General features: G+C 42.1%; 1 protein-coding gene across 8 annotated transcripts in view; it reads right to left on the reverse strand.

Annotated features, from left to right (window-relative positions):
- Positions 1–24,310, reverse strand: part of CDK14 (cyclin dependent kinase 14) — a 464,786-nt gene that overhangs the window by 145,539 nt on the left and 294,937 nt on the right. The gene's annotated exons all lie outside the window — the stretch shown is intronic.

The raw sequence follows: 24,310 nt of genomic DNA on the forward strand, positions 1-24,310 counted from the left end.
CAGTATAAGTCTTTGGGGTAGCAACTGTCTCTTATTATGTGTATTTATAGCACCTAGCACAGTGAGGCCTTATCTGGTTTGCAGTCTCTCGATGCCACTGTAATACATACAACAAAACAATAACAACTTCCCCCTTTTCTAACAAGTGACCTTCATCAAAATTCACATCTCTTTTAAAAATAGGAAAGGAATAAAGGTGAGAGATGAGATTCAAAATATTAGAAATATACAGAGTAGAGACTCACTGCATTGGAATGAGATATGCTCATCCTACAAATGAAAGACAAAGAATCTTTTTGAAGAGCTTAGTCAAGATAGAAGACATTTAATTTGAATTCAGTTTTTCAATTTTTTTTTAATAAATCAGGTGCCTGTTATTGCTAGATTTATGTTACTACATTATTCTGTCCTGATAATTTAAACATTTACAAGTGATACAAAATAACAGAGGAAACAAAAATCCTAAAGTCACTATCTACTTGAAGACATCTACTTAGACAAGATAGATGTTTTCAAGTCACCAGGGCCTGATGAAATACATCCTAGAATACTCAAGAGCTGACTGAGGAGATATCAGAGTCATTAGTGATTATCTTTCAAAAGTCATGGTAGATGGGAGAGATTCCAGAAGACTGGAAAAGGGCAAATATAGTGCCAATCTATAAAAACAGAAATAAGAACTATCTGGGGAATTACAGACCAGTCAGCTTAACTTCAATATCTGGAAAGATAACAGAGGAAATAATTAAGCAATGGATTTGCAAACACCTAGAAGATAATACGGTGATAGGTAACAGTCAGCATGGATTTGTCAAGAACAAATCATGCCAAATCAACCCAATCGCTTTCTTTGACAGGGCAATAAGCCCTGTGGATCGGGGGAAGCGGTAGATGTGGTACATCTTGACTTTAGTAAGGCTTTTGATACTGTCTCACATGACCTTCTCATAAACAAACTAGGGAAATAAAACCCTAGATGGGGCTATTATAAGGTGGATGCATACCTGTGGCTGGAAAACTGTTCCCAGAGAACAGTTATCAGTGGTTCACAGACAAGCTGGAAGGACATATCAAGTGGGGTCCTGCAAGGATCAGTTCTGGATCTGTTTCTGTTCAACATCTTCATCAATGATTTAGATAATAGCATAGAGAGTACACTTATAAAGTTTGCAGATGATACCAAGCTGGGAGGGGTTGCAAGTGCTTTGGGGATAGGATTAAAATTCAAAATGATCTGGACAAACTGGAGAAATGTTACGAAGTAAATAGGAGGAAATTCAACAAGGACAAATGCAAAGTACTCCACTTAGGAAGGAACAATCAGTTGCACACATACTAAAAGTGAAATGACTGCCTAGGACAGAGTATTGTGGAAAGGGATCTGGGATGGATCACAAGCTAAATGTTAGTTAACAGTGTAACAATATTTTGGGGGGGAAAGGGGAAGGAAGCAAAGATTCTGGGATGTATTAGCAGAAGTGTTATAAGCAAGACAAGTAGCAATGGTTCCACTCTAGTCCGTGCTGCTTAGGCCTCAACTGGAATATTGTGTCCAGTTCTGGGCACCACATTTCAGGAAAGATGTGGACTAATTGGAGAAAGTCCACAGAATAGCAACAAAAATGATTAAAGGTCTAGGAAAACATGACCTATGAGGGAAGATTGAAAAAATTGGCTTGTTTAGTCTTGAGAAGACTGAGTGGGGACATGATAACAGTTTTCAAATACATAAAAGGAGAAGGCTGAAAAATTCTTCTCCTTAACCTCTGAGGATAGAACAAGCAATAGACTTAAATTGCAGTAAGGATGGTTTAGTTTGGACATTAGGAAAAAATTTCTAACTGTCAGGGTAGTTAAGGAATAAATTGCCTTGGGAAGTTGTGGAATCTCCATCATTGGAGATTTTTTAAAAGCAGGTTAGACAAACACCTGCCAGCGATGGTCTAGATAATATTTAGTCCTGACATTAGTGCAGGGTACTGGTCTAGAGGATCTCTTCAGATTCTTTTCAGTTCTGTGATTCTATTATTTCTCATGCAGTAGGTAAATGTGCTACAGAATATGCATTTCATTAAGAAGTCCAGACATTCAAATCTAAATCACCGGACATGTTTAATTTGGACTCTGGATTTATTACGAGAAAACAAGAGCTCTTGAAAAAACAGGCTGAATTTTTTGCACTGTTTGGTTTTTGTGAAAAATGGTGTCTTCCATTAAAAATGTGGAAGTTTGACATTTTTCAGCTCTGGACAAAACAATAAGATATAACTTCAAATGATAGACTAATAATGTCTACAGTATTCACAAGAGCAATGTAGAGACTGTGAAAGAGAGAAAAGTAGGTTTACCAACAAATGAAGCACCCTATTAGGCAAGTTCTTTTCCACTGTGCAGTGAAGTTATACTGTTGTGTGAAACATACAAGTTGCTAGAGTACATTTTGTTCTGCATAGCATGGGGAAATCAATAAAAGCAGAATCGAAGGTGTGTAAAATAAAAGACCAACTCTTTCAGGTATTTATGCGGTATTTTTACATTCCATTATGTGAGAGAAAAATGCGTACTTGCATCCATGAAGAGTGTTTTATCATCAAATAAGAGCTAAGTGACAAGCCAGTAAGGATGAGAAAAGCAGGCCAAATAAAATTAGTATTGACCATCCCACAGAGCTTGAACAAAACACAAGCTGAACTTGATTTAAAAAAAAAATCAAGTTAGGGTTTTGCTCATATTTGTGGCTGCTTAGTTCTCACCAAGACCCAAATAAGAAGTGGAAAGCAGGGTGAGAAAATGGTTCTTGCTGTACTGCTGGTCTGACTGTAAGTGGACAGTAAAGAAATCTTAACAGGAACCCTATTTAACATGTGATTTCATGCCTGCTTTTGTGCGAAATGAAATGGTTCTCATTACTTTTAGGTATTTGCCCACACCAAATGTTTGGAATGACCTCATCATCTGCCTCTGTGCCATGTGCAGCACTTCGACAGTACAACCAAATTCTCAATTCTTTTTGTTTAGGGGTAACTGAAACCATCACTTGGAGGGCCCATTGCCAGAGAACCTGAAGCAATTCTGCTGAGCAGGAGTAAGAGAATAAGGGAGGGAGCCTGCATAGGACGCATACCCCCTACAGGTACAGAGTCCAACTCCACCCAGCCTTCCTGCACAGCAGAGCACAAGAGGTGGGGAGAAGGTGAGCCAGAGCGGGATGGAACCAAATAGGGGAAGCAAGTGACTATATTAGTGGAATTCAGAGCTACTTCAGTAACCACTCTGGAATTGCTCCACAGCTGCTTTGTGGCCTAGAGGGGACAATCTGTCTTGCTGCAGTATGTACACGCCCACATCACTCCAGTATCTGAAGATGATTCATTTTTCCCTTCCAGGCAGCTGCCCAGTCTGGCTACTCAGTCTACATGCTGACTATGTCCCTTGGCTAATATTTTATGGAATTAAGTGGAAGAAAAGCAGCCTACAGATTGCACCAGAGCAGAATGTGAAATCCTGAGTCACACTGCAGCACTGATAATGCTTGGTTGATCTGTGTTCCTAACTGCTCAGTTGGGTGAGAGATTTGTGCATGGAGTTGTTACAGAATCAAGCCCTAGGACTGATTTATGTATGTATTTGCAGTAGTAGCTGTCAGTGAGCTGCATTTTAAAAAATTATATGCCCGTAATTCAATCAAAATTGAAAAGAGATCAAAGCCCAGTCTATTTTGTATAATTTTCACTGGAGAAAAAAAGTAGCTCTGAAACAAATACTCAGATGTAAATGGTATTAATCTTGAAGTCCCTGGTAGGTTTTCCACTGTGCAGAAACATTCTCCCTCTCTAACTCCTCCCCCCTCCCCCCCCATGTCTCTTTATATCTATTCAGATCCATTCTGAACAAGTTACTCTGTACAATGTGATTGTAATAGGAAATTTGTAAGGGGGAAATCCAGTCAAGAAAAATAGAGAGAGAATTCATTAGCTTCAGGATTTTCCCCAATGTCTGTAAACCAGTTAAATGTCAGACAGGAGATAAGGTAGTAACCTAAAATCCTAGCATCCTAGCCAGCTCATCATCTCTTTGGCTTTCTGAGCTGCCCAAGCTGCAGGAGGCGCCACAGCAGCCTGATTGTGGATAGGAACAAAAGTCAGCCTGCTGGTCACGATGACAAAAACAACCCAGACACCTCCCACACTTGGGAGTTGCACAGCTGGCACAGAATGCAGAGGGAAAACTCATGCTGAAGAGATATATCCCCTGTCCTGGACAGATCTATCTCCCCCATCTCCATGCTGGGGTGGCTCAGCCTGTTGAAGTTGCCAGTATATTGCTGCCCCAAGGCTGTCAAATTAGAGAGACTGACTGGTTTTCATTAAAAACAAAATCAAGCCTTACAGCTAAGTGAGGAAACTCTGAAACCGCAGTTGCTGGAAAGGAATGGATGGAGGTCCCTGCTCTTGATTGCTACAGCTGGGAAGCCTCTTTGCCATTTATTGGAAAGTGATCAGGACTTTCTTTCTTTCAGAGAACAGGGAACTGTGTAATCTTCCACCCAATGGGCCCCTCCGTGACCAGCATGATTGTCAGACCTTGATGCCTTTTAATGTGTGCCCTGGTTTACAAGATAGGGAGGGAGAAGTATGCCTTTGCAATTGGGGTCTGCCATCGTGTCTGCATGGCCAGCGAGGTGCATGGAATACCCTTGCTTAAGCAGGTAGAGGAGATACTGCTCTCCTGGACTGGGCCTTTCAGGGTTTGTTACCAAATTTTCTATTGATTTTAGTTCAGTTGAACAAAAAATGAAAGCCTTATTCCCATACGAGGCTTTTGCAAGCCCTGCTGTGCTGGCTCGGATAGCCTGCTCAATGTGGGTTTTTTGGGAAATGGTGGCAAATCAAAACAGCGAAGCTGTTTTTGTATCAGAGCCATTTTTGAAGACCACAAAGTTGGCACAGATCATACACAAATTCCTAATGAACATCACAGTGTCCAATCTCATTGGCATGGGCTGAAACATACCAGTTCATGAAGAGATTTATGGTTTAAAGCTACCTCACTTCTCAAAACTAGCAATACATTTTTGACCAAGTTTATATACCTTAATATGATACAAACAGGAAGGAAATATTTTTTAAGATTAAATAAAATAACTTCTCTCAACTATGATATTGCTCTTTAGTTTTAAAAGCTAAAACAAGCATATTTTCAGCCAGATCCTTGGTTGGTGTAAAATCTGCACAGTCCAATTAAAGTCAGTGGTGCTATGCCAATTTATGTCACATGAAGATCTAGCTCTGGGCTTTTAGTTTGCATATAAATATACATACAACATTTTACCAGAGCAAAATCCCACTCCAAAGTAGTGAGATATACAATACTTCTTGGAAACACTTTGCTTCTGGCTCAGTGCCTAGTTAAAAGACACGTAAGGAATAAGTGTACCTCATTATGACAGTGCCGTAAAATTGGTCATTCCTTCTGCACAAGAAATAGCACATGCCCAGCACAACAGAACCTCATTACTTGACAGAGATACATTTGCAATGCAAAGGAGGCATGTTATAGTGGTCTGTTGCCAGGCTACAGGTGGCATAACTGGACTGCTGAGTTCCAGGTTTGAAAAAATTACTGGTACCAGGAGTAATTCTTTTCTCCCTTTTTAAGAAAATATATTAAGCTTTGATAGTAGAGCACAATACTAGAGTCAGATCAATTGTTGGAAGTTTTGGTTATTTTTCCAACTAAGGTCTTGATCTTTCATTAAGCTCTGTAAGAGCAGATCACTGTGCCCACATGGAGCTCATTGAAGCATTACGGCCTTTGTCTTTTTTTTTTTTTTTAAACAAAATAAGAGGTCATTCATTCAATGTACTGTGGATTGAGGAGGCCAGACCTGTTGCCTTTGCTGCTTAGAGAACATATGGTTCAAGAAATAATAGTGTTACAGTATTTCTGAAATGGCCAAAGCCTTAATAACAGAGCTCCAGTGGTGTGTAGAGAAGGTGGGAGGGTGGATATTTGTGGACTATTCTTGTATGTCTAGATATCCTGCTGATCCCTATAATGGGCCTAACCAGAATCCCTGATTCAAACAGATCTTTAGAAGTCCCACCTCTGGCACTGCAGACATCTCAATTTACCCTGCTTCACATGTGCTTCCTACAGCAGAACCTCAGTGGGCTGCTCATTGTAATGCTAATCCAGACAGAACAGTTACTTTATGGTATTTAGAAGGCAGGACTGCTTGAATACCTTTCCTAAATAGAGCAGACCAGCAAAGTGGAAAGACTCATGGTTGTGTCAAGGGCACCTCTTAAAAAAATCTGTGCCCAGCCCATCTATGTTTGAGGGTGATCGGCTCTCCAGAAAGAAACTGGAGTTTTTGAGTTTATCATCATGAGATCCTAAGTAGGGAAGTACTATCAGCAGCATTTTACAGGTGGGGGACTGAGGCACAGGAAGAGTCTGAGTGTTACCCAAAGCCTATCAGAGCTAATGGAAAGACTAGCAAGGGTACTGACCCAGGCCCTGTCTGATTTGCCCCAGGTAAGGAACAGAGAGGGTGACCAGACATCCCGATAGGCGGGGCTTTGTCTTACACAAGCCACTATTACTGCATCCCCATTCCAATTTTTCACACTTGCTATCTGGTCACCCTAGAACAGAGATCCCCAAACTGTGGGATTGGCCCCCCTAGGGTGACGTGGAGGAACATTCAGGGGGGCGTGGCAGGGCCCAGGATAGATCCCATGAGGGACGAGGAAGGAGCACCCTCCAGCCCTGCTCAGCCCCAGCCTCAGCCCCTGGTTCCCAGCCTCGGCCCTCAGCTGCAGTTCCTCTTCCAGCTGCGGCCCTGACCTCGGCCCCCAGGCCCGACCGTGGCTCCGCTCCCAGCTGTGGCTCCAACCCCAGCTTTCAGGGGGACCTGGATGGGGCAGATGCAATGTAAAACGTTTGGGGACCACCGCCCTAGGAACAGACAAATCCAGTACCTTGAACTGAACCCATGTCTCGAGCCACTCCAGTGCATTAAAGCCCTTTACTCACCGTTTTGGCAGCTGTCGCTTTAAGAAAGATTTGTCTAGCACATTATTGCTTCTTAATTGTATTTTATTTATAAGAAACAAAAACAAACCTGGAGGTGATTAGAGATTTTCATTTTGCTTTCAAGTAAATCAGGGTAAAAGCTGACAGGGCTGCAGATGAAGCTCAACTGGAAGAGCAGCTGCACTGACAGCTTCAGTGAACAGATTTGTTTTCTTTGACATTAGCACAGTCAGTAACTTCACCTGTGACCACTGAGCTCTCATATGTTCTGGGCCAGAGGAGCTATGGGTAGAATGCTTTCTTCCTCCTCTACCCTCTATGTAACTGATGCATGGGCCAGCCACAACCGCAGCTCTTGGTGGAGATGAAGACCGCTCCCTCTTTGCACCCCCAAGGGCACAATCCCTAATACGGGCAGGACTGGCATGCAGGGGGCAATAAGCTGCATTGTATGAAGAGGTACATGCAGTGGGTGGGCTCCTCCAGCATGCTAAGGATCTCTTTGTATGACCAGGGAACCTCTGGTCCTCAGACATATGGGAACGGCTTCTGGGATAAAGCCTGCCAGCCCAGGTCCACAGACACACGCTAGCCCAACCATCCTGGAGCCCTGCCTCCTGCTTCTTATGTTACATTACCCTCCCTCTCCCTCCTGGTGAGTCCCTTGCCCTCAGGTGATGGGTCCATCCCGTGTCCCGGACCCAGCCAGTTACTGGCACCAAGAGAAGCCACCGCCACGGGCCCAGCAAGCAGCACCACACAGAGGGGGACCTGGCTGGCAGGCTTCATTTAGCATGAAGCAGAGTGGGACCTGAATGGGCCACTGTGTGCTCCCACCCAGCTATGAATGTGTTGTAAAAAGATTGTAAAAAGTGGGGAGGTCACGGCTCCCCTATTTATAAAGTGTGGTGGGAGCAATGGCCCTTCCCTCCTCTCCACTGTCCCTTGTAGTCACGCTGCTTCTCTTCCCAGTCATTTCTCCACTCAATTCAACACACCAGGGATCCGGGCACAAAAGATGAGAGATGAATAGTGCAGGCCTGGGGACGATTGGCAGAAAAGGATCCACTGCCGAAAGGGAATTGTTTCGGGGGAGGGGAAGCGGATGAGTAGTGTAGCAGAAATGAAGCCAACACAAAAAATTTGGAGCTGATGAAACAGTATGGAGACACACAAACTAAGGTCAGGGCTGCTCCTGGGGAGAACAGAGGCAAAAAGGAAGAGAGAAGATGGGTGACCAAAAAGAAGAAAAATAGAGAGAAGGGAAAAAGGAAATGCACAAATATGGTGGGAGGGGAGAGAAACAAAGGGAAAAATTGCCATGGTCTTAAAGGTGTCCTGGACCATTTTTCCCACTGAGTGACGCTGAATGCAACAGTAGCTTTATTAGCTACAAGCTTAATTACAACCTAAGAACCTTCTTTGAACACAATCTTTGTACACAACTCCCTTTGCCATCAGTGGAATCTCCAGCTGAGGATCAAGGGAGAATTAATACAGCGCTAACTTTATAGGTCTGGCATAGGGACCTTAATTAAAAATGTAACCTGGAAAAATACATTTGATGATCCTCAGTTAGCCACACAGTGAAATACAATGTCAAACTTAAAGCTCACCTACAAATTTCCCTACCTATCCCTCCAGAAATACTTGATAAAACTAAAAAACCAAAACTGAATAGCACACACTACCAGCTAATAATCATGTTTGTACATGAAAGTGTATGTTTGTGCAAAGTGAAGTGTATTATTTATGACTAATTTTTTCTTTCCACTCCCCCTCAGCATGGTCCTTTCCTCTCCTCTTCAATTATAAATGCCACAACTGTCAATCCACAAAATGGTCAACAGCTCAATTCTGGGTGCAAAGAACTCTTTCAAGCTTTCATGAACTCACAGGCAACACCTACACAGTTTTGCAACAGAGGCTGACTGTGTAAATTTTTATTTGTGTAAGAGCAAACCATTTACAGATATACGGCTTGTGATACAGCCCAATGGGAAAGTTCAGAGAGTGCTGTGCTAACCGAAAAACAGAAGGGCTTGCACAGCTCTGCTTTGGAGTTGGGTACGGATGATGTTAATTCCTTTATTATAAACATTGTTGCTATAACAACAAAGTACTGAAGTGGTGCATGTCAAAGACTTCATTGAATTAGTAGGATGGGAAATGCTACCCTGGTGAAAGATAACTGTACTTAAGTTACTTATTTAAAAGAAAAAGCAAACTTTCAGTAAGTCTAACTTTAGTGTGGCCACAGTTGATCTCTTGAACTGTAGGAGGAAGGAAGAATTAGCGGTGGGGGATTATTAATAAAATATTATTGTTAATAAAAGGCAGCAATAACAATAATAACATGGAAGTGTCAGCAAGAATATTCCAGTCAACAAGAAGTGAGATAAGACTAAGTGGATGAGTACTAACAGCAAGAGCAGTTGTGCTATTCTGGTCCCAAAGAAAAGGTTGCATCTTAATACTTCTGGTAACAAAGTAGAAATCACATTAAATAGGTTTTTGGCTATTTACTCTTACTTGATGACATCCTGTATGGAGTAGTACCACACAGGGACTTTATGAAAACTTTAATGCCTCAGGATAGGGGCACTTGACTTACTCTGGCTTTACACACGGCCTTCTCTGCACTCCCACATCATTACAAGCTGCTGCAGGTTGGTCAAAGAAACAGTGTTGCTCAGGGGTCAGAAGCACCCAACTGGGACCCCTCTTGTGAGGAGCAAGCTCACAGCAATGTTACTACACAGTTTGGGACAGGAAAGAAAGAACACCATCCAAATGAAACTCAGGGGGTATTTACGTGAGGCGAGTATCATCCAAGTTGGACTTTGGTCAGGAGACCGAAGCTAACCATCCCAACTCTCATAAAAGTGTCATGGGCTCCTTAATGGCTAAGTAGTTAGGATGTCTGCTTAATCAGGGCTACTAAATAACCACACACACAAAGCAGCAGCAAGCTTTGAATTATGGGTAAGTAAAAGGAAGGGATGAAATAAATGACCAGTATTTTAACCCTTCTGAAAAGTGAACATATTCAGTAAGCTTTACTTTCTTTTTTGTGATAAGGTTGGCTAATTAATAATTACTGTAAAACAATTCTATTATATTCTATAGAAGACTATTTAAAGTTAATTTAAAAATTGTATATGATGGAAATGGGTTATGATATAGTGAATTCTATTACAAAGGAGGAGGACAACAGTACCTTTACCAAAGATCTTTTGAATGACTTCCCTTTATAAAAGGACCCATTAACCCACTGCTGTGGTAATAGTTCTATTTCCCTTTACATTATAAGGATTCATAAAATAATCAAAGTACCTGAAAACAGGGTGAGCAGCCATCTTATAATGAGGATTCTAAATTATGGGAAAATCATATGGCTGGGGGCGGGGTCTGGAGTTTTCCAGTTGAGCAAATGGTAACGAGCAGAACCCTAGCCTACGCTAGCAAAGGTTTGCTTGTACAGCTATCCCGCAAAATCTTTTAGCGTGGTTGCCAACAAAGTGCTTTTCCCTTTATACCGAAATAAGCTACATTCAGAAAAAAGCACTCTTTTGCTGGTATAACGGCATCTACGCCAAGGCTTTTGCTAGTATATAAATGTCACAGCAATATTACCTCCCCCGCAACTGACATTGCCATGCTGGCAAAAGTTTCTACTGTACACCTGCCAGAGACTATTTAAAAGTGGGGGAAGGACCATCACCATAAACTAGACATGCAGGAGAGGGAGGGCAAGAGGGACTTTTCCCAGTCTGAAATGCCGACAAACTTCAGATTCACAGAAGGGGTGAGTTCTGTGTAGGGGAGGATGCATCTCAGGACTCCATTGTTTTAAAAAAAATCTAACTCCTGAGTGCTTTAAGAGAAAAATTTTTGTGGTGAAGAAATTCCTTTGTTAAGCCTGTGTTCCTTCCTTTTCTGCCACTTTGTCCCCAAAGGGGTTAAACTACAAGGCCAGAGTGCCCACAGCCTCAACTGAGCTCTGGGGAAGCATGTGCAAGTGACTTGGTGCGTTGGGATACCTGAGGCACAGGTTTCAGGGTGTAGGGAAGCTGGACTGCAGAGTCCCACATCTCAAGGAAAGGCACAGACAAGGGGTGCGAGTCTGACAGTGTGTGTCCAAGAGACTCACAACTAGAAACACTAACTAAACTCTGCCCAGGTGGCTTGGAAGCACATGGAATCCAGAGATTGGGTCCACTCACAACAGACTCCTGCCCATCCAGAAGAGCACGGGGCCAGCCTGTAATACACGTGTAAAGGGTTTTGTTTGTTTTTTTCAGTCAGATCACTTATTGGATATTTTCATAATATGAGGTTCTTTAAAAATTGAGGAGTGCAGTTGTAAAAACGTTATGGCAATCTTTAGCATATTGTAAGATTAATTCAAATTGAAAGTGTCCCCCCTTTAATCTTGGATGCTAATTAGTTTCTCAGCTGACAAAGTTACAAAAATCTAACTGTACATTTTCAGTACAACAAATGACCGCTTACAAAGAACATTTCCTTTGATTTCTTCTCTGGATATAATTGCCACCAATGCCATCCTCATTTATGAGAGTACATGGTTCTTTGTACCAGGAGATCATGACACACTATTCTGTAACAATTTGCCTCATAGAGTCATCTGTTTCATCTCTGAGTGACAGGCTTTGGAGTTTTCTACAACAGCTATTTGAATTGTGTTTTGCATAGAAAAGGCACTGTGAATAATTCTGATCAATCTACTCTCTGGAAAACAATACACACAGTTAGCTTTCTTACTTATAAGTATTTGGAAATAGACAAGAATAGCCAAAATACTGTTCCACTTTGGCAGCTGCCCACTGTTTGAGCAAATAATGTAAAATAAGAGACATTTACTCCCGGCAACTGCCCACCAGGAAACAGTTTTCATAAGGCCAGCCAGTTATTCCAGATAATCAGAGAATAAGAGCACTCAAAAGAGTAGGGAAGGAAGAAACCATGCACAAGAGTAAATCACAACACCCTGTATTTTGGCATGGGGAATTCCAACACCAATCACTCTGAAATTAACATTGCATGAACATGCCTGTAAGGTCCTTTTCTTACCCTGCAAATTCTTGCTTTGTACCCCCTTACAAACTTGAACATTTAGGCCTTTCCTCTACATATTTTGTCCTTTTCCATTTGGCAATTGTTGATTTTTCAGAAGTCCTCAATTAAGCTTAAACTTAACATGATTCTTTTGGTTGTTACTTTTATCTTATTACAGTATAAATATGGTGAAGTTCTGGGGAAAAGATTTGTTTGTTAATGTGTGCTCCTTCTGATTTTTTTCATGGCTCTGCTGTAAAGAGGAAAAGTATCACAATATTTAATAGCCATTGTTTATGCACGATTGTTTACTTTTAGTATGAATACTTGGTGACAATGCGGTACAATCTTAAAATGGATAATTAAGTATAGAGGAGAATGTTATAAAATTTTCAAAGTAGGTCAAATTTAACATCTGGGTTATTTAACTGTTTTTCTTTAATAGACCAGAAAAGCAGATGACCTAATCAAACACTGGCTTTTGAATACTAGAATTCTCTAAGCTCATCTGATGATTTTGTCTGAGATCAATGCTAATGAGAGTTAGGGACACTCCATTTTACAGAAAGTGCTCAACACCTTGCAGAACTGAGCCTTATATTTTGTGAAATCTATGGACACCGATTCAGGAAACACTTAAGCATCTAATTAAGTCCATCTCTATCCAAGACATTAAGTGATTGCTTTACTCCTAGCCCGGGCAGCTCCCACTGATTATACTGAATAGTGATGCGGTCTGGAATTGGGGCTTATGTGACGATATTGGGACCTTTCTGCTTTTACTGAAAGTGCGAAGTGTGGGTAAATTAAGTTATTCATCTTGAAGTCTTTCAGGAATTTGTGCAAACAGACTTGAAATTTCTCTCTTATTCTCACAATTTGTTTCCAAAATCATCATCTAAAATTGTCTAATGATAAACAACAATTTTGGCATTCATGATGGTCCTCAGCCTACGCTGTTAGCATTAGAATTGCAACTGGGATTCAAGCAAAACAGAATGTTCCACTGTATTATGCCTTGTTCCCTTATTTATACAAGAAAAAAGGATGGCAAAATAGTTTATGAAGACTCGGTGTCAGATTTATTAACTTCCTTAACAAATAAAACCACATTTTATTGCTGGATTAAGGAAGGGCATATATACTTGTACATCACAACACTATTTCACTATAACGTAAGACCATTCTTGGCTTTTGAGTGACTGCTAACACACACTTATATTCACCTGCACATACAAATCATGGGTTTTACACGTATAAATTCCATCATCTGTGTGAACAGAAAACTGTTCAGTGGGTGTAAATCCATGGAGCTACACTGATTTTACTCCTATCTTCATATTTTAAAATGCAGCCTGTAATCGTTTGCTTAGATGCAACAGGCAAACTTGGAAGTGAAACAATATTGATTTATAAATACAGCATAATTGTCTTTCAGCAACTAAAATATGGCAGATACAAGATAAACATATGCAATTCCAAAGAAAACAAAAAGGCTATTGTTTTCCATTGAACTGAAATTTAATTTGTTTTCTTCTGCTGACAGAAAATCACTTTTCATGGGGGTTCATATTTTGCCCTGCCATGCTGACAATGAGCCAAGACTCTGAAGTAACAACCACGCTTTGGGTTTCTCTCAGAGTCGGGGGCTGAATCAAAATGGCTTCCCAGAGCACAAACTGGTACGTTGGTGTGAGAGGGCAACAAAACAGTGGCACATTAGGCTGTGTGACTGGATAGACTGACTGTCAGGAATAGGGTCAAAGATTAATTGATTTTTTAACTTTTTCCTCGCTCATGCTGCTGGCTATCAGCTTCCCTGGTCACTTTTCATCATATACTACTTGGTATAGGTTTCTTTTGGAATTAGTAGCAGGCTGGCTGGCTGGCTTTTCTCCCTTTATAACAAAGTTGTAAGTTTAGTGCAGGTGTATTCATTCTACAGGTTTAGTTTTTGTTTCCTTCATGTCTTCCTTGTGTGTACCACAGGTACTCTGACTTGTTTAATTATATTTCATTCCCCTTTCCAGGCATGGTGGGGCAATCTTCCTTAATTTTTAAGCCTCTTACTAGTTTGGTTGGCCTATACTACATTGACTTTACAACATATGGTGATGACAACACAGGATACAGTTACCCCAGCATGATGAGGAGGGACATAACTTTTTTAACATTACATGTACATTAATACCATTCAAAATCTTTCCCTGTTAGAAGGAAAAATGAGTACATCTTAGGCAATAGTGGATAATAACCATGATGTAGTGTCAGAGGCAAAGATGAACTGAAATGCTTTAATGAATAATACTGTTTAACGTTCAAAACCCCTAATAGAGTGCGGAAAATTTTAAAATGACAAAAATTCATTTAAAATAAATTAGTTCCGCCTTTTTTCCTGCCTCATTCATAATTCTGTGATTTTCTTACAGGGTTTGGGAACATCACTAACACTGAAAGGCCTGGAAAGAATTCAGCTTCCTGCAGTGTTTGACATGCTAGCAATATAACTGCAAAAGTTGCAGGAAAACGTATTAAAACTTTGATGGCTGAACTCAAGTCAAACAAAAACTAGGACCCCCTCTCAGCACAATGTATTTGGCTGGATCTTGCACCCCTACTCAGGCAAGTAGCCCAGTGAATTCAGTGAGGCCCATGAGTCAGGGCTGTACAGTCAGGTCCATTCTTTGTGGTGGACAAGTCTACACATGCTTCTGCTAATGAACAGGGATCTCAAATAATTTTTTATTTGCATTTCAGTTCACTTTTAACACGTCTGTATCAGTTCATCTTCATAGGTAAAAAAAAAAATAGAATCTTTTTTGTGTATCTGTATTGGACTGACACCCATTCACAAATCTAGACTTTTTGTATGCTATGCTGCAGCTAGACAATTGGTCAGTGGCTATACATATAAACATGCTAACAAGAAAATGCTTTACCTAGTTGATATTAACGCTCACTCACTAGACATGCTAAAGATCTGCGTGTTTCACCTGATATAAATGCAGTTTAGGGTGGGTACTGGCTAATATCTCCCACAGTGGGTCAGACTATCCCCTCTTTTGGGGGCTGCCATAACAAACAGAAAAAAACGTGCAATTCTCTTTTTGAGATGGAGCACAGGGTGGGGAGAGGTGGAGGATGAAACAAGGAGATAGTGGAACACAATTTATTTCCTATTGCTGAAGCCCAATTTGGAGACAGAGCCATTGTCAGGCACAAATAAATAAAAAAGCAATCAATTTTGGTGGATCTAATGGTATCACATGGCCCTGAATATGCACAATACTGTCTGTCCTTTTACTACTAAAATTGCACGGCCACATAACTTTATCACCACCATGGGGATGTATAAGGTAAACACTGACCACATTTGGCAGAAGTGCTGATCCAGAAACCCTGCACAGAGCCAAGTCAGCAACAAAGCACACACAGAAAAAAAATCAAAGGACAAACCTGGTATACAACCTGTTGCCACTGTAAGAGTGCAGAAGTCTACTGAAATTTTCAAGGTAAGCAAGTGTACTTCCAAAGGGGCAGGATTTGACCCAGGATCACTAATTAATCAACACTAACTAATCATCTATATGTATACTATATGTATATCTATACTAATCACTAACTAATGATCTATTGTAGTGTATTGAACAATGGTGAACACAACAGCTCTATTGGTAATTAAAAGACCAGTGACAATCTTCATGCATGCTACTCCTATTGACTTCACTAGTTATGTAGCAGTTGGGGTGCTAGTGATTACTTCAATGGCAGTTCTGCAATCAGAGACAGTAATTGAAAGGACAGCTATTTGCCTTTTTTCATCACTAATTCTAAAAATAAAAATGGTGTATTTTATGCATGCTCTATAGCTGCATGAAGCCTACAGGAAAATTGGCAGAAGGCAATATACAGTATTACTTATTCTTTATTCATTCTAATTACACACTTTGGGGAAGGAGAACTCAACTTTCTGGTTCCTCTTTAATTATAATTTTGGTCACTCTTGAAAATTGTTCTTTGTTCTCATGAGGAGGAGGGAAGTTGTTGGGGGAGAAGGAGAAAGAGGAAAAAATGGTTATCAATCTTCTGCAACTGTTGTTCTTCGAGATGTGTTGCTCATGTGCATTCCATGCTAAGCGTGTGCATGCCCCTGTGCATGGCTACCAGAGATTTTTGAAAAGTTGACTTGAAAGTCTGACTTGAAAGTTGCCATACTTCAACAAAAAAACTTCAAAAACAGACTTCAGTGAGAAACTGCAGAGCTGGAACTCATATGCAAACTTGACACAAGCAGATTGTGTCTGAACAGGGACTTGGAATGGTTCTCTCATTACAAGAACTAACTGTCACTGTTCACACATTCTCACCTTCTAATCAACGGTGGTGAACAGGCCTCATCTACTCTAAGTGAAATTACTTTGTTGGCACTTGCCCTCCCCATTGTTATGTTTCTCACCCTTGGATGTATATATATACCTCCTATCTGTGGTTTCCACTTCATGCATCTGACGAAGTGGGCTGCAGTCTACGAAAGTTTATGCCTGCAGAAATTTGTTAGTCTTTAAGGTGCTACAGGACTCTAGTTGTTTTTGCTTTATACAGACTGACACAGCTACCCCTCTTGATTTTTTTTTTTTTTTTTTTTTTGCCTTAGTGGTAGCCGTAAGGACCAGCTCTGGCACCTTCTGAAGCCTTGTGCTCATACGTCAGTATATGAGGTGTGTCCGGCCCTGCACCCCCTCAGGTCCTTCTTGCCGTCAACTCCAATGGCAGAGATGGAGGATGGGTTATGGAATGGTCATGAGCAACCCATCTCGAACAGCAGCAGCTAAGGAAGGTTAGAAACCATTTTTTCTTCTTCAAGTGCTTGCTCATGTTAATTCCATGCTAGGTGACTCACAAGCAGTATCCCTGAAGGTAGACTCAGAATTCATGAATGTGCCACTTGTAGCACTGCTCTGATAAAGCTGTGTTGTCCTGGGCCTGCTGGGTTATAGCATAATGGGACACGAAGGTATGGATTGAAGACCAGGTAGCAGCTCTGCAGATGTCCTGGATCGGCACCTGTGCCAAGAAGGCTGCCAATGAGGCTTGCACTCTGGTATAGTGGGCTGTTACAATCGTTGGTGGAGGCACCCTTGCTTGACAGAACTTGATTCAGGCGGTTATCCATGAGGAGATCCTTTGGGAGGAAACCAGCAAACCTTTCATCCTTTCTGTCACTGCAATGAAGAGCTATATTGACCTCCAGAAGGGTTTAGTCCTCTCTATGTAGAAGGCCAAGGCCCATCTAACATTCAGGGTGTGCAACCTACACTCCTCACTGGATCCATTTGGCTTCGAAAAGAACACTGGTAGGAAGAATGTGAAACTGACATCACCTTGGATAAGAAGGCTGGGTGGGGTTGCAGCTGGACTTTGTCCTTACAGAACATTGCATATTGTGGTTTTGAGGTTAGCGCTCTAATCTCGAAGACCCTTTGTGCCGAGGTAATTGCCACTAGGAAGGTGATCTTCCAGGAGAGGAGCATCAGAGAGCAGGAAGCTATCAGTTTGAAGGGGGAGGGGGCGTGAACCTCGATAGAACTAGGCTCCGGTCCCAAGGAGGGTTAGGATACCTAACTTGTGGGTCAAGTCTTTCCAGACTTTTCAGGAACCTGATCGTCATTCCATGGGAAAACACCGTTAGCACCCATTCATGTATTGGCAATGTGATTTTGGCCAGTTCTGCAGGAGCCCAAATATCAAACAGGCTCTCCGTGGGCTCCATGAGCTCCTCTGTTTCTAAACCCAGGTTGAAGGCAACCCTTTTGAGGAGTTCCTGGTGGGCCTGAAAGTCATCCGGTGGCACTGGTGGGCTGGGCTGGCAACTGCCTCGTCCAGTGATGATGAGGCTAACGGTAATGCTGGGGGAGAGAAAGGAATCTCCTCTTATTCTAAGGGATTTGCCTTTATTGCTGGATCTTGCAGTTCGGTGCCAACATCAGAACCTAAATCTGGTTCCTGCATTGGGGCAGTTGGTACCACGGATCACTTATCTCATGCAACTGTGGATGACTGATGGGAGTAGGGCCCTGGCATCATGGGGCTCCCTCATGAATTCCAGTATGGTCACTGGACCAGCCATTGACCTTGAAGCCAGCTGCAAGTTGCCAGGCCCACGCTAAACGTCTGTGCACTCGATACCTGGTGCTTTTGGGGTCAGCAGCTGGGTTCCCCTTCCAACTCTGAAGAAGATGATTCCTCCCTCGGGGACCATGGTGGAGCAGTTGGTGCTTCCACCTGCTGGCTAGCATGCAGCACTGGTGAACCATGCCTAGAAGGTAATCGGCACTGGGCTTCCCAAGAGCAGTACTGTGACGGTGGCAAATGGTACAGCATCGAGGAACGAGGCATCAGTGATTGGTGTCGTGGTCCCATTGACCGGCACCACATCACCACCGACCAGTGTTGAAAGAATGAAGACTGATACCAGGACACTTGAGACAGGCAATACCAAGTCAGAGAATTGTGCTTTGGAGCCAGAGACCTCAAGCGTGGTGCCGGAGACAAGAGACGAGAAGGCGGAGACCTTCGCCGAGGTACCTGGGACTGGGCAGGGGGGTCATGGAGCAGTGCTAGGATTCTGGGGAATGGCGAGGGTCAATTTACCACTGCAGTGGCCCCTTGGTGGGTTTTCCCCTGGAGGTAGGCTCCTTCACCAGCTTCGCTGCTGAGGGAAGGACCGTGGAGTGGGGGGCACTGGAAGGGCCATAAGGTCCCTAGCTGCTTGAAAGGCATCTGGCATCAAGGGCACTATTAGCTGGAAAGGTCCCCTTCAGCTCCCAGGAGTCAGAGATGTTCCCTCAATGGCAGCACCGGGTGGAGAAGCTAACTCCTGCCACTCCGATGCGGGCAACTGGCCTGATAAGTCCTTTGCCCAACCCCACCTTCTTGTCTTTCTTGGGCATCCGTCCACACGCTGTTTCTTATGGCATTTCTTTGGCACCGGTGAAGGTGAATGGCATCGAGAAGGGCTCGGTGCCAGCGGGGCATTCTCCACCAACACTGAAATACTCAGCACCGAGTCTGAGTGGGAGGATTCTGAGGCCAGTCTGAGTGCTGCCTCCATCAACAGGGCTCTCAGGTGGACATCCCTGTCTTTTTTTAGTCTGTGGTCAGAAGCCCTTACAGATCTTGCACTTGTCTGTAATGTGCGTTTCTCCAAAACACTTCAAACAACTATCGTGAGGGGTTGTTAAGCGGGAAGGGCTTACAGAACACAGTTTGAAGTCCAGGGATCGGGACATGCCCCGTCCCTAGGAAAACGTTCCTGATGGGACCACTACCTATCTAACTATTAACTATATACAAAAAACTATAATATAACGACCACTAAGCACTTGCGACTGCAAGAGAGAGCCATTCCCATAACCGTCATGGACGGAAAGAAGGAATTGAGGGGGCACAGGGCTGGCAGCACCTCATATGCCAGCGCATGTGTGCAGGGCTCCAGAGGACACCAAAACCAGCCCTAAGGATACTACTAAGGCAAAAAAATCTCCAGTAGCCGTGCATGTGGGCGTGCACACACCAAGCATGGAATTGACATGAGCAAGCACTCAAAAAACAACACAGCCCTTCACGGAGGGCTGAACGTCCCGGGTGCCTTTCCATCCATGTTCAGTCTTCTTGTCTTCTGTAATATATAAGATAAACAGGGAAGCTTCCCTTTGAAAGGGATTAGAGGCATTCTCCTTCTAAAAATTCAGTACTGCAGAGAGAAAGAGGTGCAAAAAGCAAAATCTATAAATCAAAAGCAATTTACAACAGATTAAATGTATCCAAAGGAAGAAAAATTAATGTCAGCCTTTACTATTTTCTCAGTTCCTGAAATTTTACTATTTAGATCTGAGCATCAAGGAGAAAAGTTTCAAAAGACACATACAGAAAACAACTGCCCTTGTTAGAAACTTCAAATGCACCTCTTTACCCTCTTAAAAAAAATCCCATAACTACAGATATTAGAAAAAGAACGCTCTTTTAGGTTATGTAGTCTATGTCTCTGCCAGTACAAACTGTTTTCTAGAATGTATTCTGTCCTGTTTAGTTCTAAATTATATATTTGTATCCAAAATAAAGAATAAAAGAGTAAAGATTTTATAAGGAAGTTTATGATCAAGGAGTAGAAGCTCAAAAAGGAGGGTAACTTGCTCCGCAGAGTCCCACACAGGAATGCGCGTGGTCAAAACCTAAATCTATGCATTACAACCAAATGTGTTCTATCTGATCCAAACAGACTGTATTTGGGAGCCACAGTTTATAGGAGTAGTAGAAAAGCATGCATTAAAAAGTTGTGAGGAACAATAGACTTTGATGAAGTTGGGCAAACAGAGTTCATTACAGTATATTGGTAAACTTCAAACAAACAACAGATAAAAGATTCACCTATTGGATTCAGAATTTTTTGCTCCCAAAGAGGTGTTCTTAGCACAATGTTCTAAAACAACAGATGTTTCTGGCCCACCACTTGATTGAACGAACACCAGGTCTGCTGAAAAAAAGTTATCCCAGGCTTCAGATGATACAAGTGACATGAAGCAGCCTCCTTAGATGTGGAACCATAGGGAGACAGCTCAACAGTTTCACAAATGCCCATTAACATTAAGTTCTCAGGGCAAGTGTTCGTATGCAACATTACATAGGTGAGACACTCCTTGTAATTAGTTATATAAAGATAAAATCTTACTCACTTCTGACCGACCACACACACACACACACACACACACACACACACACACACACACACTCCCCTTGCACCCCCAATCTCCAAAATTCATGCTGTTTTAAAGGAAAATACTATTTTTCATAAGCAGCTCTCTGAAATTTCAAACACGGGACTAGTCCTGTATTATAAATAGATGCAGAAATTTATGATTTTTTTGGTATCATCTTTTGGACTCTTATGCTTCTGGGATGAGCAAAATGGGTACAGTTTCCATTTCAGTATTTTTTAATATCATGCATGGTGGAACACAGCAAAATATCATCATTCAAAATCAGAAAGAGGTTCACAGTACTTTGTGGCCTGCATGTCAGTGAAGAGAGAGGGTTCTGGCTGTGAACTAGCTTCCCAGCTGTGTCATACTACATAAACTGTCATGAACAAGCCAGCTTATTTATTCCACAAGCACATCTGCACAGTGAGTCTGCATTTATAGACAGAGCAGCATTTTGATTTTTGTGACTCTGCTTGTGCAGGGATCTGTACAGTATCAGAATACCTGTCTTTGTATCATCCCTATGGATGTTCTCAGAGTACATCTGCACTGTAGTTGGAAGAGCGACTGCTGCTCAGCTAGTCAGATCCATGCTAGCCTTACTCCTGTGGCACAGCCCCATTGTGAGCTAACATCATGAATGTGTATCCAGGGTTCCAGTGGTCTTGCACTTCTTCACACTATTTTTAATCATACTAGCTAGATTAAAACTAGTTCAGGTATGCCTACCTGAGCTGCAAGCACATCTCTGGCTGTGGTGTAGACAAACTCTTAGTACAGCATCAAGGCTAAAAAAGTGCAATTGACATGTTGATTATTTTCCAAAAAGGAAGATTTAAGAACATGAGACATTAATTCTGCTCTCTAGTAGTTTCCAGAATCTTGGTTTGGAGAGATAAAAGCAAAAACCATACCTAGCTGCTTCACCCTTTAGCAGAAAAACAAAACTGGCACAGAACAGAGAGCACAAGAGAGTCAAACCTGGTCTAGTGTAGGCTGGTGGTGGAAATGTAGATATTAAAGAATCCAGGCCTGACCTTTGGCCCGGGCTGAAATGCAGTCAGTGCAGCTTAGCACAGGGAATGCACAAGTTGCACTGTTCCTGGGCTGTCTAGATGCCAGGCTATTTCTCCATGTAATTTTGAGCAGTGTTTAAGATAATTTATAATGATTCCCAACATCCCCAAGGAGTTGTATCTTTGCTGGAGTAAAGGCACAACCAGACCATGTTGCTTTTCTCTTACTCACACCCCTGGCACAGCCTGACAATGACACGGAGTTTCCCCTATGCTTGAGGAATTCTTCATACTTTCTGATGCGTATATTATATGGGTTTATAGGAATATTGGATTTGTCATATCAGATCAGACTACTGGGGCAACAAGACTAGTATCTTGCACTTAGTATAGGGCAATATGTAATGCCTCAGAGACAGGCAAAATTAAAAAAAAAAAAATTATGCACCAAGCCAACTCAGTTATAATCTCTACTTTGAAACTGACCTAAGAGCTTTATTTTCATCTGTGTATGTAAACTGACCTTTTAACCATTACTCTCCTTTTTTTTTTTAAGGAACATTAGTTTAGTTAATAAGCATTGGCTTTAAGCATGTATTTGGGTAAGATCTGAACTATTCACACTGGCCTGTTTGGTAATGTGTCCGACCCTTTGGGATTGGTAGAACTTTTTTACATATGATGGATAAAGGTTTTCATAATTGATCATACTTGATTTGGCTGTCTGGGTGCTAGCCAAAGTGCTGGATAGTTTTAAGGGAACTGTGTTCTGTCTACTGAATGACCAGTGAGGTGATCAGAAGCTGTTTGTTGCTGGTTTGGTATATCTTATGGAAGAAAAACCACCAGTATTTAGGGTTTTGCCTGCCCCATTCTTTGCAGTTTGCCCTGTTTAAGCTATCTCAGCATGGCTCCCCTGGAGGCCAACATCACAGTGGTGCAGTCGGCAGGATACACATTACCACAGATTAATTGAGTTTTGGATCATAACCCCACGCTTGTCAAAACTGATTTTGACAGTCAGGAGTTTAAGGGTTAAAAATCAGTTTGAATGGGTGAAACGAGAGCATATGCAGATCTTGACAGAAAAGCCCTTGGAGACTTGTGCTCACAAAGGGCATTATTTTTAAGAAGAAAAACACAGATCAAGAGCTCAAAAACCTATCAATAGCTGGTGATCAGAGGACAAAAGATCTCATCACCTGCCCTTGATACAGGGACTGAAACAGAAATAGTGAGAATGCTAGCATTAAAAAAAAAGCAGCATTTCAAACATGAAGAGAAACTGGCAGAACTTAGAATAAGAGAAAAGAAAGAAACTGCTGAAATAGAAAAAGCTGCACATCAAAGGCAGATGGAACGCCTCTTTGCTGAAAAAGAAGCTGATGTTCTTCAGCTCTAGGTTCTGGATGAACAGAGGAGGATACCACCACCTGGAAATCTGTCTCCTCTGGATAACAGAAACTGGGAAAAGATCTGTCCCATTTACAAAGATACTGAGAATATTGAGGAATTTCTATCTACCTTTGAGCACCTGTGCAGTCTCCACAAGATCTCAGATGAACAGCGTATGTCCATCCTACTAACCAAGTTGACTGGAAAGGCCAGGGAGGTGTTCAATGAAATGGGTATGGATGATGCTTTAAATTAAGAAACATATAAGGATACTGTGTTAAAACGATTTAAAGTTACTTCTGAAACTTACAGGTTAAGATTTACAAATTTTAAGATGTCTAATGATGTTACCTATCTGGAATATGCTCATAAACTTTTAGGTTTTGCTAAGGGTACATCTACACTGACGGCGGCAAAGTCGCCACAGTCATATCAACCTATCTGGATCGACTGAGCGGTCAGTGAAGACCCGCTCAATTGATCCAGAAGTCGCCAGATGTCGACACAGTAAAGCTACCTCCTTAAGTGGCGTAGTGCTGCATCGACGGGAACGCGGTTCCCATTGGCGCAGTGCAGTGAAGATGCCGCACAGAAGGGAAGCACAGCAGTCGATGGGAGTTAACGCAAGCTACTCCCGTCGACTGCCGCTGAATCACGAGGTAAGTGTAGACTGGGCCTCAGAAATAGATTACTAGTGAAAATGTTTGGGATGATTTTGGGAAATTAATGGAATTAATTACTCTTGAACAGTTATTGAAAATAGATCTAGATGAGGTCTGGGCTGCTGTGTGCAACCGAAAGCCCGATTCTGTTTTGCATATGTGCAGAATTGGAATCATGAGAGAAATAAGCCCTGGGGAAAAGCAGCCACTCTGCATCACAATTTAAGAGAGATGAAGGATTTAAGGGGAAACCTAAGCCCAATTTTGTTAAAAAGCCCCAAGGGAGCCCAGAGTCTAAAATCTCTCACCCAGAAGGGAAGCCAGTTATCTGTCACCAGTGTGGGGTACCCAGGCATAT

This window comes from Emydura macquarii, unplaced genomic scaffold (assembly GCF_026122565.2).
Source record: "Emydura macquarii macquarii isolate MOO-44397 ecotype Brisbane River unplaced genomic scaffold, CSIRO-AGI_Emac_v2 contig_2422, whole genome shotgun sequence".
Classification (NCBI taxonomy): Eukaryota; Metazoa; Chordata; order Testudines; family Chelidae; genus Emydura; species Emydura macquarii.